This window comes from Neopsephotus bourkii, unplaced genomic scaffold (assembly GCF_033783945.1).
Source record: "Neopsephotus bourkii isolate Nb327-2 ecotype Australia unplaced genomic scaffold, CSIRO-AGI_Nbou_v1 NB_593, whole genome shotgun sequence".
Taxonomy (NCBI): domain Eukaryota; kingdom Metazoa; phylum Chordata; class Aves; order Psittaciformes; family Psittacidae; genus Neopsephotus; species Neopsephotus bourkii.
This window is the reverse complement of record NW_026901094.1, coordinates 2,022,802-2,034,670: the sequence shown is the minus strand read 5'-3', so window position 1 is coordinate 2,034,670 and position 11,869 is coordinate 2,022,802. Positions and strand designations below refer to the sequence as shown.

Sequence of the window (11,869 nt, the reverse complement as noted above, 5' to 3'; positions counted from 1 at the left end):
GCTGCAGTCTCTCTTGTTAATTCAGTGCAGTGGCTGGCTATTTTCATTCAGCTCCAGAGATGAATCTTCAAACTCATTGATGCCCTCTGCTGCCTTGGGACTGATCAGTCCTCTGCCACCTCCTCTTGCTGCGCTTTGAGGAATCACAACACTCTTCCTTCTCTACATGACATTTACAAGGGAGCCACATCTACCTCCCTGTTCAGTTGTGCACTGAGCCCTGGAGCACTTCCTCAGCAGGGCAAGTGGAAAAATGGGCTGAAAGACCTGGATACAGAGGACATGGGGAACAGGGGATGGTTTGTGAGTGACCACACTGAGACCCACCTACCCTGCTTTTCCCAGTGACCAGAGTGAAAGCATAAAGCAAGGAGCCTGGAGGAAAGCACGCAGCTTTCCTGCTCCGCTTGGGCCCTAAGGCTTCAGAAAGTTGAGAACTGCATTAGCCCATTGAGTTAAAGCAAGTGTTCAGGGCACTTCTGAGCTGTTAGGAAATCAGACTCAGCAGTGTTGGATCTTTCCTCTATTACAGTGTGTTACCTTCTAGCAGCCTGCTGGAAATGTGTAAGCAAACGAGGTACAACTGTAGACAGTTTAAATATTTCACAGCTCACTGACTTCCATCTGAGGAGGGATCTGCAGTAACTTCAGTGTTTGGACTCCTGCTCCAATCATCTAATGCAAATAACAATGCAAAAGCCAGAGTGCTGGAAAGCAGAGGGGACCTGAGTGAACACTGGGACTTGGGGGTGGTGTCAGGGAGGAGGAAAGAGAAGCAAAGGGCAGGATAACTGCAAACCCAGATGCAGAGACAAAACATGTTCAGAGAGTGACACCTAGCAGAGCTCTCTGTGTGCTTTAATGAGATCTCACCCTTGCAGAACAAGATATTGCCTGATGTACTCCAGGATGGGTTCAGTGATACCAAAGTTGTTTTACATCATGGGGCCTGGTTCAGCACCTCCCAGATGAAAATCATTCAACAACCCATTATTAAAGGTATGTAACACCCACAGTGCTGGTTTGGCCTGGCTGTTCCCATTTACCTCTTAGGTATGACTTTGCTCAAGGACACACAACAAGATAGCAGAAGTTGGCACATGTTCCATGACTCTAGACTTTAATCAGCCTCTTCAGTCTCTTGGTCACCTTGTGTTTCCATTGCTACACAGGGAGCTGGAAATTCATTACTCCGTTTGTATTTCATTTTCACTTTGAAGAGGTCTGAGGTCTTCATCATTTGAGACCTTATTCCCTTGGTCTTCATGCCATGGAATATGAATTGCAGTGATCTTTCACCTGATGTATTTCCCCCTATATGCTACCTGTCCTGTGGATAAAGAGGATTTAAACTGTAAATGCCTGGGATCTTTCTAGCCTCAGGAAAGCAACACTTGTTTGGTGAGTATAGGACTGGCTGCAGGGCCTGAATTAATTCCTGGATTTACCAGTGATTAGTTCTGGAATTAACCCTTTGTGTCCCCCCCACCCCCCCACCTGCTGGCAGGGTGAGTTGTGGAGTAGAAAAGGCCTTAAGTCAGTATAAGCACTGCTCAGGGATAACGGAAGCATCCCTGTGTTTTCAGCACAAATCCAAATCACAGCCCCTTACCAGCTATGTAAAAAATTAACTCTATCCCAGCCAAAACCAGCACTTCCTAGCAATTTCATTCCTCCCTCCCCAAGTTGAAGTTTCAATCCAGCAGCAGCTCTTTATTTTCTGTTAAATGTCAGACAATTCATCATTTGCACTTTGCCCATTCCCTGTGAATTTCAGGGTTTTATTGGTATGCAGTCATGTCAGCCTGCGACAATGCACACTGATTACCCAAAACAATGTGCTTCTTGTCACCCTGCCCATTTTTGGTTGCAGGCTCTCAAGAACTGTACAAGAGCTCTTGCTTTCTCCCTCTCCTCCTTGTTATCATGTGCACAATAAAAAGGCTGGGTTCAAATATACACTTGGCAAATAATTATTATCTTTATTATTCAGATCTCCTGGCCCCTGCCCTCGTCCTGCTGGGCTGTGTGAGCACACTTGCTGCAGAAGGTGCCCTCACCCCTGCCTTGCAGATCGCAGGTCTCCAGGAGGGTGGTGATGGGCAGCTTGTTCTGAAAGCAGCTGGATAGAGAGTGCCAAGTGCATCTTTGCAGCAGGGCATGGGGGAGGGCAGGGAAATGAGCTCCTTTGTTTCCCCAGGCAGGGCGATGCTCAGGGCACAGCACACAGAGGCCCCACCATACAGAAGTGCTGCACTTGTGGTCTTGCCATGCCAGGCTCTGCAAGCAAGGTCAGACCCAAACTGCCCAGGTAAACGAGACATTTTTTCCCAATCCATGGTCAGAATGAAGTGATGCCAGCAGGTCAGTGCATGCATTTGGCCACTGACAAAGCCAAGAGCTGCTTCATAAGCATGGCAGTTGTCAAAGATGCTCATTAATGTGGCTGTACAGAGCAGAAGTCTTCTCAAATGACACAGAGAACCAACCTGGAATGCCTAAGAACCATAGAATTGTTTGGGTTGGAAGGGACCTTAAAGATCATCTAGCTCCAACCCTGTGCCATGGGCAGGGACACCTTCCACTTGTACATGTGAGTCTGAGAGCCTGCTGAAGGCAGCCTGCAGAGGTGAGTGAGAAAACAAGCTCTGTGGACATTTAGAAGTAGCCAGAAAGGGTAACAGTGCTACCAAAGGCAAATACCAGCCCTGCAGGTGGGTGTGGGCAGCTCCATCAGTTCATTGACGAGCAACAGGCAGGCACACCTCCATTTCTCCAACTCTGGAAACGTCCTGGTGTGTACCTGAATGTGAGGGGTTTGATGTGAAGGAGGTAAGAACATTCCAGAGCTTTCCCAGCAGAGATGGTACAAGGTGTAGCTCTGTAGTCATTACCCACATGCCCCCAGGAGCACGTGCACCCACACGCACACACTGATTTTATTAAGCCATTCCATGCAAGTATTTTATATATGTATATATATTTTTTTATTTGGAAAACTTCAGAGTGCTTTTTTTCACACACAGTAAAGTTGGCTTTGCTGAGATTCATTAGTCCCCTTTCCCCCGTGTGTAAATGGATCTCTCTCAGTTATGCAATGCAAGGGTACACAACCATGAAAAGTGCAGAGGCAGCCAAAAAAAGCATTGTTCTGAACTCGGACGTGTAAAATATTCATATTCAATAATAAAAAAAACAGAAAAAAAACCTCCCTTAATAAAAAATTCACAGCGTAAAATATGCATTGTCGTTCCCTCCCCAGGGCTGCAGCGGTTCCACACCAACATGTTACATGGGGCTTCGCTGCCTTGTTTTACTCTATTAATTCAAAACCAATTCACTTACAGACATCCCAGTATTAGGTGCCTAAATTGATTCTGATTTCTCTAAGGGCAGTGTATCTATGGCTACAGTAATAGCTGGTAGAAGCTGTGAGTGTTCAAAGCATCCAACCTGTAGGTCCTGTTCCTGATGGTGTGTCTGTAAGCCAAATTGCTGTGCTGGACATGGACACACAGAACAGCTCTGTGCAAGCAGGAGAGCTCTTTTAGCGTGATGCTTGGACCACTTTGAACCCCCAGTTCTTGAAGGAGCAAATGAGCTGAGCATTAACGTGGCTGAGCAGCCTCCATAGAAGAGGGAGCACACTTTAGTGTCTGCCCTGCACCCTGCAGAGCAACCTGTGGAGCTTTGTACAGAGCAGGAGAAAAGAAAGAATCTCCTCACTGTTTTAGCAAAGGGAAACAGAAGCAGGCAGAAATAACCACTGGCTCACCCTGTCCTCCTTTATATTTTTCAGGACCATGCAATGGGAATGTGCTGAGCAGCGTGGATCTAGCTGGGAAAGTCATCTGAGCAGGGGATGCTGCTTGCAGGCCCCAGGAAAGGCTGCAGGTTTGGAGCCTCACCCACCGCAGTCACCTTGGATTCTGTTTGTTGTGAAGGCTCAGCCACATCCTCTCTGTCCCAAAAGTCCAGAACATCTGCCTTAATTTGTCTGGCCTTGCAGCCCTTGAGGATTCACTGCTTGGTTTTGCAATGAGTCTCTCACTGAGGATAGAGAAGGGAATCTGATGGCGTCAGAAAACACGACTCTCCCTGCGCTTCTCAAGTCATGTTGGATCCCTGGTAATGTCAGAGCTCCAGACTAAGCAAGGAACCACTGGAGAGCCACTGAGCCCTTGTAACGCAGATGAGCTGAGAAGATTTGGAAAGATTCAGCTCTTTGGATCCTTCGCTATCCTGAGAAATCCAAAGGGAAATACGTGCACTGCCAGAGTTGTTTCTATGGGTCATTCCTGAATTCCTGCAGAAAACAGTATTTCTCAGAACAACACAGAAGAGCTGTTAAGTGGTGCTGGTGGTCTGATGACATCCCTACAGTACTGTCTTTCGCCAGAGTAATATGGATTTCCTAGAACCACGTGCCCCCAGAGGAAAAAATCATGGACTTTTAAGGTATCCCAGACAACAGTCCAGAGGCTGATTTCAGCTTTGCTGTTTTAAACCCGCTGTATCCAGTGGATTGACTTTGAAAGTGGGGTTTTTTTTCTGATGGGAGATTTATGAGGGGAGGAATGGATCCCTGCATCCCCAGAGTACCTGGATAACCTCCAGCTTGCCCTCTTGGAGGTTCTGTTTCCAGATCTATCACAGGCAAGTCACCAGGACATGGATTCATCCCATATAACCGTTTACAGCTAAAGAGAGTAACTTTAAACAACAGTTAAGAGAAACGGTGGAGAGAAAGACTTCACCTACCTACCTATGGGCTGCTGGGCTTTTATCACTCTCCTTTTACTGAAGAGAAGATCTTTTGAGCCTATGTTCCTAATTTAGTTGTCTTCTTTATGCTTATCAGTGAAACTGAATCTGTGCCTTTGTCTTCCTGAGCATCCGTTCCAATTCTGTGAAACTTAAATATGAGATTAAAGACATGCAGAGTGTTTTATTAGGTATTATTTTTGCTATTACAAAGTCATGTGTGAAGGCTGCAAGAAGCGAATGAACAAAAATGTTCCTGGGGTATGTAAAAGCAGAAATAGGTCAAGCCAAAGGTACTGACTTCCAGGTGCTCCACTTTGCCTGACCAGATACTCAGAGATGTTCAGCTGCTTCTATTGTCAGTTTATGTGTACCGAAAGGCATCCATACCGTAAGTGACTAAATGTGTGAGGATTTTCTTTCAGAAGCCAGAGGAGGGATTAAACACAACAGTAATCCATGAAATTACTTCACATTTTTTTCTCCTTGAATGTCCTAAGGAATTCCCCAACTCCCAACCCGTTCCAGTTGGCACCACCATGCTCTTGAGCTCTAATGTCAGTGGAGTTTGTAATGTTTCCAACTCTTCTGGTGAGGGATTACATGGAACCGAACCAGTTCTTTCTGTGGGGGATTACGTAGCCACTTTTGTTTCTAATATTGCAGTCCACGAGTGAGGAACATTTTCTTGGTTACCTGTTTCTTCTTTAACGATGAGAGTTAGTGTCATTTAGAGTATCTAGGCATAAATCCAGTTCATTAATTTCATTCCTAATCATTTCATCCCTGATTAAATAGCCCGTCCTAAGTCCAGTCTTTATGTTTTGGCTGAATGTTCCTGGACTACTAATGTAACATGAATGATGTTCCCCATTGTAGTGACTGAAATGCATCTGCGTGGTAAATGAGCTAAAAGCTCATCTTAAGAACTGTCAGCAGCTTATGAAAATGACTCCTATTTGAGGTAAAATTGCTACTGATTTTTTAAGAGTCTGGATCAAATGTGTATTCCCAAATGTTGGGTTTTTTTCTGTGCAAGTACCACAGCGTGCTTCGGGGATGTTTTTGGCAGCAGTTTTAGGGCAGGAAAATAGGAAATGAACTGGAAAATGTGAAGACTACAGCAAACAAGAAAATCCTGGAAGGAGCACATGCTGTGGATCCACCCTGGCCATTAATAATATGGAAAGATTTCATTAGGAAGAGAGGGAAGCAAAGAAGAAAGAATGTACAAGGAGGCAGTGTTAGCATCAGCACACACAGAACGTCCTCACTGCTCAGACTTACAGACAGGGTTTTGCAATGCACTCCTGCCCGTAGAGACAACAGCCACTGTGTTAAAAGCTGCACTTCTGAGGAGGGTGATGAGCCCCAAGCACTGGGACATGTGGCAAGTGGCTTCTGAGGCAGTTCTGCTGGGGACAGTGCGGAGATGAGGGTGCGCAGGTGAGATGCTTTCAATGCAAACCATAGAATTAAAGAATCCCAGGCTGGTTTGGGTTGGAAGGCAGGCATCTCCTCTTTGCACCAGTGCATGGGGAATAAAGCAAATGATGTTACATTGCAGGTACTGTGACCGTCCAGAAAGTCATTTGTTCTGATGGAAAGGCACCGTCTGCCCCAGCCTGAAGGGTGCCTGGCAGGGGGAGCAGCCCCCCAAGAGACACTGCTCTATTTAAGGGGGCTGCAAGTGGGCATCACCTTCACACCAGCCCCTGCCACAGCCTCCACAGTGGGACACTGTGTAAGGAGCAAGCCCTTTGGAAGCACCGTCTGTGCAGGTGAGTGCTGGGACCTGAGCCCATCACCCCACAGATCCATGCACAGACCGCCATGCTTGTGTCCTGCTCTGCTGCTGTCTGCTCCCACAGGGCCCGTGGAAATACACAGAGCCCAGCAAATTGTGTTGTAAAAAGGGAAATAAAGTTCTGTCCCCTTTCACCTCTCTGTAGCGTGTACCTGCCACCTCATCACTGCCACCTCCCTCCTGTGTGGGGCCCTTCAAAGGTTCCCTGGTAGCCAGAAAGCATCAAGTACATCAAACGCTTCTGTTCACTGTAACCTATAAGCAGTGTGCTGAACTCAGTGAATTTTTGTCTGGGAAATTGTTTTGTTCTTCCCTGTAACACACTCAAGGTGACTGTTCTTTTGTGTCAGTTCTAGGCAAAGCGCGCTGCATTGAAACTCCTGCCACAGCAGAACAGAGCAGAGCAATTTCAAATCCCAGGGTTTGCCAAAAGTTTTTGCACCCTTATGTCACATCCTATACATCAGAGTTTGCTGGGAAAGACTTGGGTTGGGGTTTCTTTCACTGTTCCTGCTCTCTTCTGGAAATAGAAATATCAGCAGGTCGACTGACAGGAGTTATGTTTGATGTTTCCACAGAATGCATGAGAAAGTTCAGTCTTTATGAAAAATGCAGTTACTGCAAACAGAAGAGTTAAGCAGTGGAAATGTAACGAGTATTAAACGTAGACCCTTTGGGATGCTTAACAGCGAATTCACCTGTGGGACAAGATCTGTGTTCACCAGTGCTGCCATAGTTGCATCTTCCAAAGAACTGTAAGCATATGGGGAGGGCTTTGTAGGTGTAACTTGTATGACACAAGACAAGCTTTACACATCACTGGGGGTTATTAATGGACCACCTGAAATTAATTCATTTTCCTTCTTCAGATTCGGTGAGCTGAGCTGTTTCAATGCACATTCCTGGAACACACAATAGGAATCTATCCGGTTAGTCAGTATCCTTGGAAAACATCCACGACAATGATTTCATCTCCTGCCGCTTGAGCACGGGCACATCCATGAAGGAATTCCCTCTATTGCAAAGGCGTGATCCCTTGCATTTGCTGCACAGCTCACAGGAAAGCAGAGTGGAGCAGCTGTGTTGTACCACAATCAGTGCTGCCCGCCATCACCTGGGTGCCCTGATGCTAGACCCCGCCCAGGCCCAGCCCAAGCCCTGATGAGCTAAATTGGATCCTGCTGGTGACACTCACTTTAATTGGTCAAATCAGTGATTCTCTGTGTGCCTTCTAGAAGGTTCAGGCTCTGCTCAGAGGAAGGTTTGCTGCATGTGGAGTCCTCTCTGCTGACTTGGGAGCCAGGAGGTTCCTCATCTTCTTTAAGGTCAGTCTTATGTTCTTCAGCTATTGTGAGGTCGTGAATTGAAGGTTGGTTCACAGCTGTAAGAAAGAGAATTAGAGCTGCAGTAGCAAAATGCTGGTTTATACTCTTATTTTGTACTTCTTTATACTCAGATTTGATGCTCTCATTTTCTGTCTGTGCATTGTGTATGTGTTGTGGGTGATGTGCATCAGCAAAGGGTTGGCTGACCTGCGGTTCTAGTAGGTTATCTTTGCAATGCTGGTAGCTTGCTTAGAGTGCAAAAAGAAAACTCTGCTGCCTCATGAGTTTTGGAGTCTCTACCCTGCTACCCAGAGCCTAGGCTGCAGTGGGATGGGGGGGGGGAACCTACTCTGATATGAGGGAATAAACTGTTTGCTTCAGCTTAGAAGTGTCACATTTCTTACAGATTTGATCCTGCGTGTCAAGGGAAATCTGTTCGCTGCAGAGGGATAAGGAAACAGCAGATGCAGAGCTCATAGGTAGGAGAAAACCTCCTTCTTTTCTAGAAAACCTAAAGAATAGGAAGCTTTAAGCCTGAAATTAGATGAGAAGTGGAGACAAATGGAACTTAAGAGCTAAGATAGAAAGTGATTTGGGAAAGCTGAATTACTGTGAGGGCCTCTGTCCTCTGCTCTGGTTGCAATGCTGTTGTTTCTGGGGTGGAACATGGTGCGTGTTCAGCAATTCTGAGCAAGTGCCTTGGTCGGGAGTTAGGTGACAGTATCTGTGTGAAACATCAAAGGAGAATCAGTAGTGGCTGTTGCTAGGCCAGCAAGGAAGCGCTGCTGGTGTGGGGGGGTGGCAGTGCCCCTCCCGAGCTCGCTTTGGTTGCGGTGTTTCATGTGTGTTCAGATGAGCTGGTGGAGGTGTGCCTCTGGGGGGCTCCTGAGAGGATGTTGTAGGGTTTTTGTGAGGAGGAGAGAGAGTACTCGGGTATTTCCAACCTGGGAAAAGCTCCTTGAGACCTTGAGGTTTATCTCCAAATGGAAGAAGCTGAATAAAGACAAGCAGTTAGGTGTTGATTGTGATGATAGACCTCACCGGAGTCTATCAAGGAGTTGTTCCCTCCCCTTTCCTCTGTGTAGCTTGTGGGGAGCATGCAGGAGAGAGCTGAATGATTTGATGTTGTTTGTGCCACAAAATCTGGGGGTTCTGCTTGGTGCTGGCTGGAGATGACCTTGTGATGCCAGAGGGTGAATGGCACCTGAGCCAAGCTTCTGGAGCACAGGGTGAAGGAAAGCTGTGGTTAAACTCTGGGTGAGAGCATTTGGGAATTGTCCTTCTCCCTCAGAACACACCCATGGTTGAGCTGCACATTCATCTGCTTCTGCTACAGAGAAATGCAGCTGCTTTCTTCGTGCATTTCTTGTTTAATTCATTCATGCTGCTTGTTGGAAACCCCACGTTAAAGTCCTTCTGGGCACGGTTTGCTTTAAAGAAAGCCCTCTGTGGAAAAGACTTTCCTTTAAATTTAGTACAAGAGTAAAGCCCAGCTAGTTTTATTTATAGAGAGGGGCAGGAGAGGCGTTGAGCTCTGGAGCTCGCTCCCGATCTCTGCTTCTCCCCTAAAAACGTGCTCAACATTTTTCTCATCTTTCCAGAATAAAATTCTTTTATTGCCATTCTCTTATTTCTAAAATGCAGCCCCTAAAGTGACCAAACTGTTGGGTTTCCTTGTTGAGTTGTGAGTTGGATTCTGCTCTCGGATGATGCATTCTTGGGTTTGGTTGTTCTTTAAATAGATCATGCCTTACATCTCTGTGTTTGTGACAATTTATATGCCTAAAGGTGTCTGATGTTCCACATCTGTACCACAGGTATGATGAATGTGGGGTGTTATTAATGCGGAAGCATCCAGAACGTCGTTGCACAATACATGCTTGTATGAATGCTGAGAAATGGTGACATGGTCAAAAATACAACTTCCCAGCATGGGGGAATACTGAGCTGTGGCTTGCTTGGGAAGCCAGCAGTGCCCAGGTGGATGACAACACTGGGAACATAAATCTTGGTTTCTATTGGTTATTGTAGTTGGATGCAGAGTTTGGAATGGCTTTAAAGTGATAGCGTTTGCTGGTGAAAGGGAGGATGTGATAGACGGGTCCAGCTGTAGAAATTAAAGGCAGAGGTGATTACAGTGCAGAAATGCTGACTTGTGCTGCTGGCAGACCTCTTGCGAAGCTGAGTGTTTGGCTCAAGGAGCAGCAACTCTTAATTACTCTGAGATAAAGCTGAGGGACAGTGCTCACTGCTGCTTCTCTTGCACTGTCACTGGGTTTCATTGTTCCAGTAACTTTCCCCTCATTGTGCCAGCCCAGATTTAGTGGTCAATATACCTAGGAATCAAGTGTTTCACTGCCTAGATGCTTCATCCAGCTGAGCTTTGTGACAAAGTAAGGCTCACATTCCCTCCAGTGTCAAATCCTTTTGTGATCTTTAATTGATTCTCATCCTGGGTTGCTTAAGAGTGGAGTTAAAAAGCTGTTACTCATAATTTTATAGGAAATGCCTTCCCCATGTGAATGAGTGCTGTCCCCTTGTAATGCACCCAAGTGGCTGAAACTGAGAAAGCCTCCTATTCCTCAGGAGGAATACTTGCTAAATGCAAGTGCTGCTCTTATTTGAGCCATTTAAAATCACTCTATGGGTGATCTCACTCCATTATTTTTAAACTTCTCGGTTCACTCTATTTAACTTTATACTTTAGAGAAATGGGACTACTTCCCCATCTCATTTATACCAAAGGAACAAAACTGGAGCTGAATGGTAGTCGAGCAACTTGTGATACATGTTTCAGGGCACTGAAAGAATCTGGAGTAAAACTAAGAAGGGTTTGAGGTGTGTGGGAAACAGCTGGCACTGTTGTGAGGTTGTAGCCAATTGCTGAGGAATACACCGGTTTTTCCTAGGCTAAGGGCAGCGTACAGCGGTGCAGAGCTGCTCTGCTGGGAACTCCCTGTGTGAGCTCAGATGGTGCAGACTGAGCAAGGGACTGGGAGCCAGAAGGGCTGCATTCTGCTGGGTTCATGGTGGTGCAGTGCCCTTGCCTGCTCTGTTGGCTCTCTGCTGCTGTTTACTTGGCAGCTTCAGACAGGATTTGTCCTCCAAACTGGGAGCTCTTTCCAAGCATCCTGTGTAGCTCTGGTATTGCATAGATGGTATAAGTAAATGTAACACCATTGTGCTCCTAGAATTCTTTTATCGGTGAGTGTGGAAGCTCAGTTGTTTTTTCAACTTAAGAGAGTAACTAAATACTAACCCGAATGCTTACAGCCAGTGCTAGAGATGGTTGGTTTCTGAGTGTCTTTATCATTTTGGTAATGCTGAAGTCACATAGACTCTGTCCACGAAGTGAGAGGTGCATCCCTTGCACATCCCAAACTGCAGAGCTGGTGTGGGAGTGGGGAGCTGTGGAAGCTTGCCTGGGGAGTTGCCCCATGCTGTCTTTTCGTTGTGAAGGTAGGGAAGAAACTCCCTATGGAACCTAGGAAGTGTATTCCTCTAGGAAAACGATTTTTTAGGTATGGAGTAAACACTGTCATCCAGCAAGACTTGTGTTTGACCCAGGTACCATTATTTCTCTTTTTAATGCGATACCGGTTGTAAAAGCCTTTCTCTTACACAGGATGTGTATCGGTGCTTTGATATTTTGCCTAGGAGCAGTCTGTTTGGTGCTTCCCAAAACACAGCATTCCCTCACTGGAGGTTCTGCTCTTTGCTCTGTTTTAACACAAGTCTTCACAGGAATAAACCCAATGGAACATGAGTCACTGTGGGAGCAAGCACATGGGCAAGGTGGGCTCCTGGCTTATAAATGGTACAATTGTAGATACAGAAGTGCAGAGGCTGCACTGGTTGGAAAGCTGGCTGGAAAATAGCAGTCGTAAGGTAGACAGACACTTATATTCATAGAAACCATTGGATATTTTTATATATTTGCATTTCATTTTCTAACCACCTTTTTTAAATGGAG

At 46.1% G+C, this 11,869-nt stretch overlaps 1 protein-coding gene across 1 annotated transcript in view; it reads left to right on the top strand.

Moving 5' to 3' along the window:
- The first annotated feature begins 7,809 nt into the window (after positions 1 to 7,809).
- Positions 7,810 to 11,869, top strand: part of PRDM16 (PR/SET domain 16) — a 269,867-nt gene continuing 265,807 nt past the window's right edge. The window contains exon 1 of the mRNA XM_061351660.1: positions 7,810 to 7,896. The gene's annotated coding sequence lies outside the window, so the exon portion shown is untranslated. The remainder of the gene's footprint in view (positions 7,897 to 11,869) is intronic.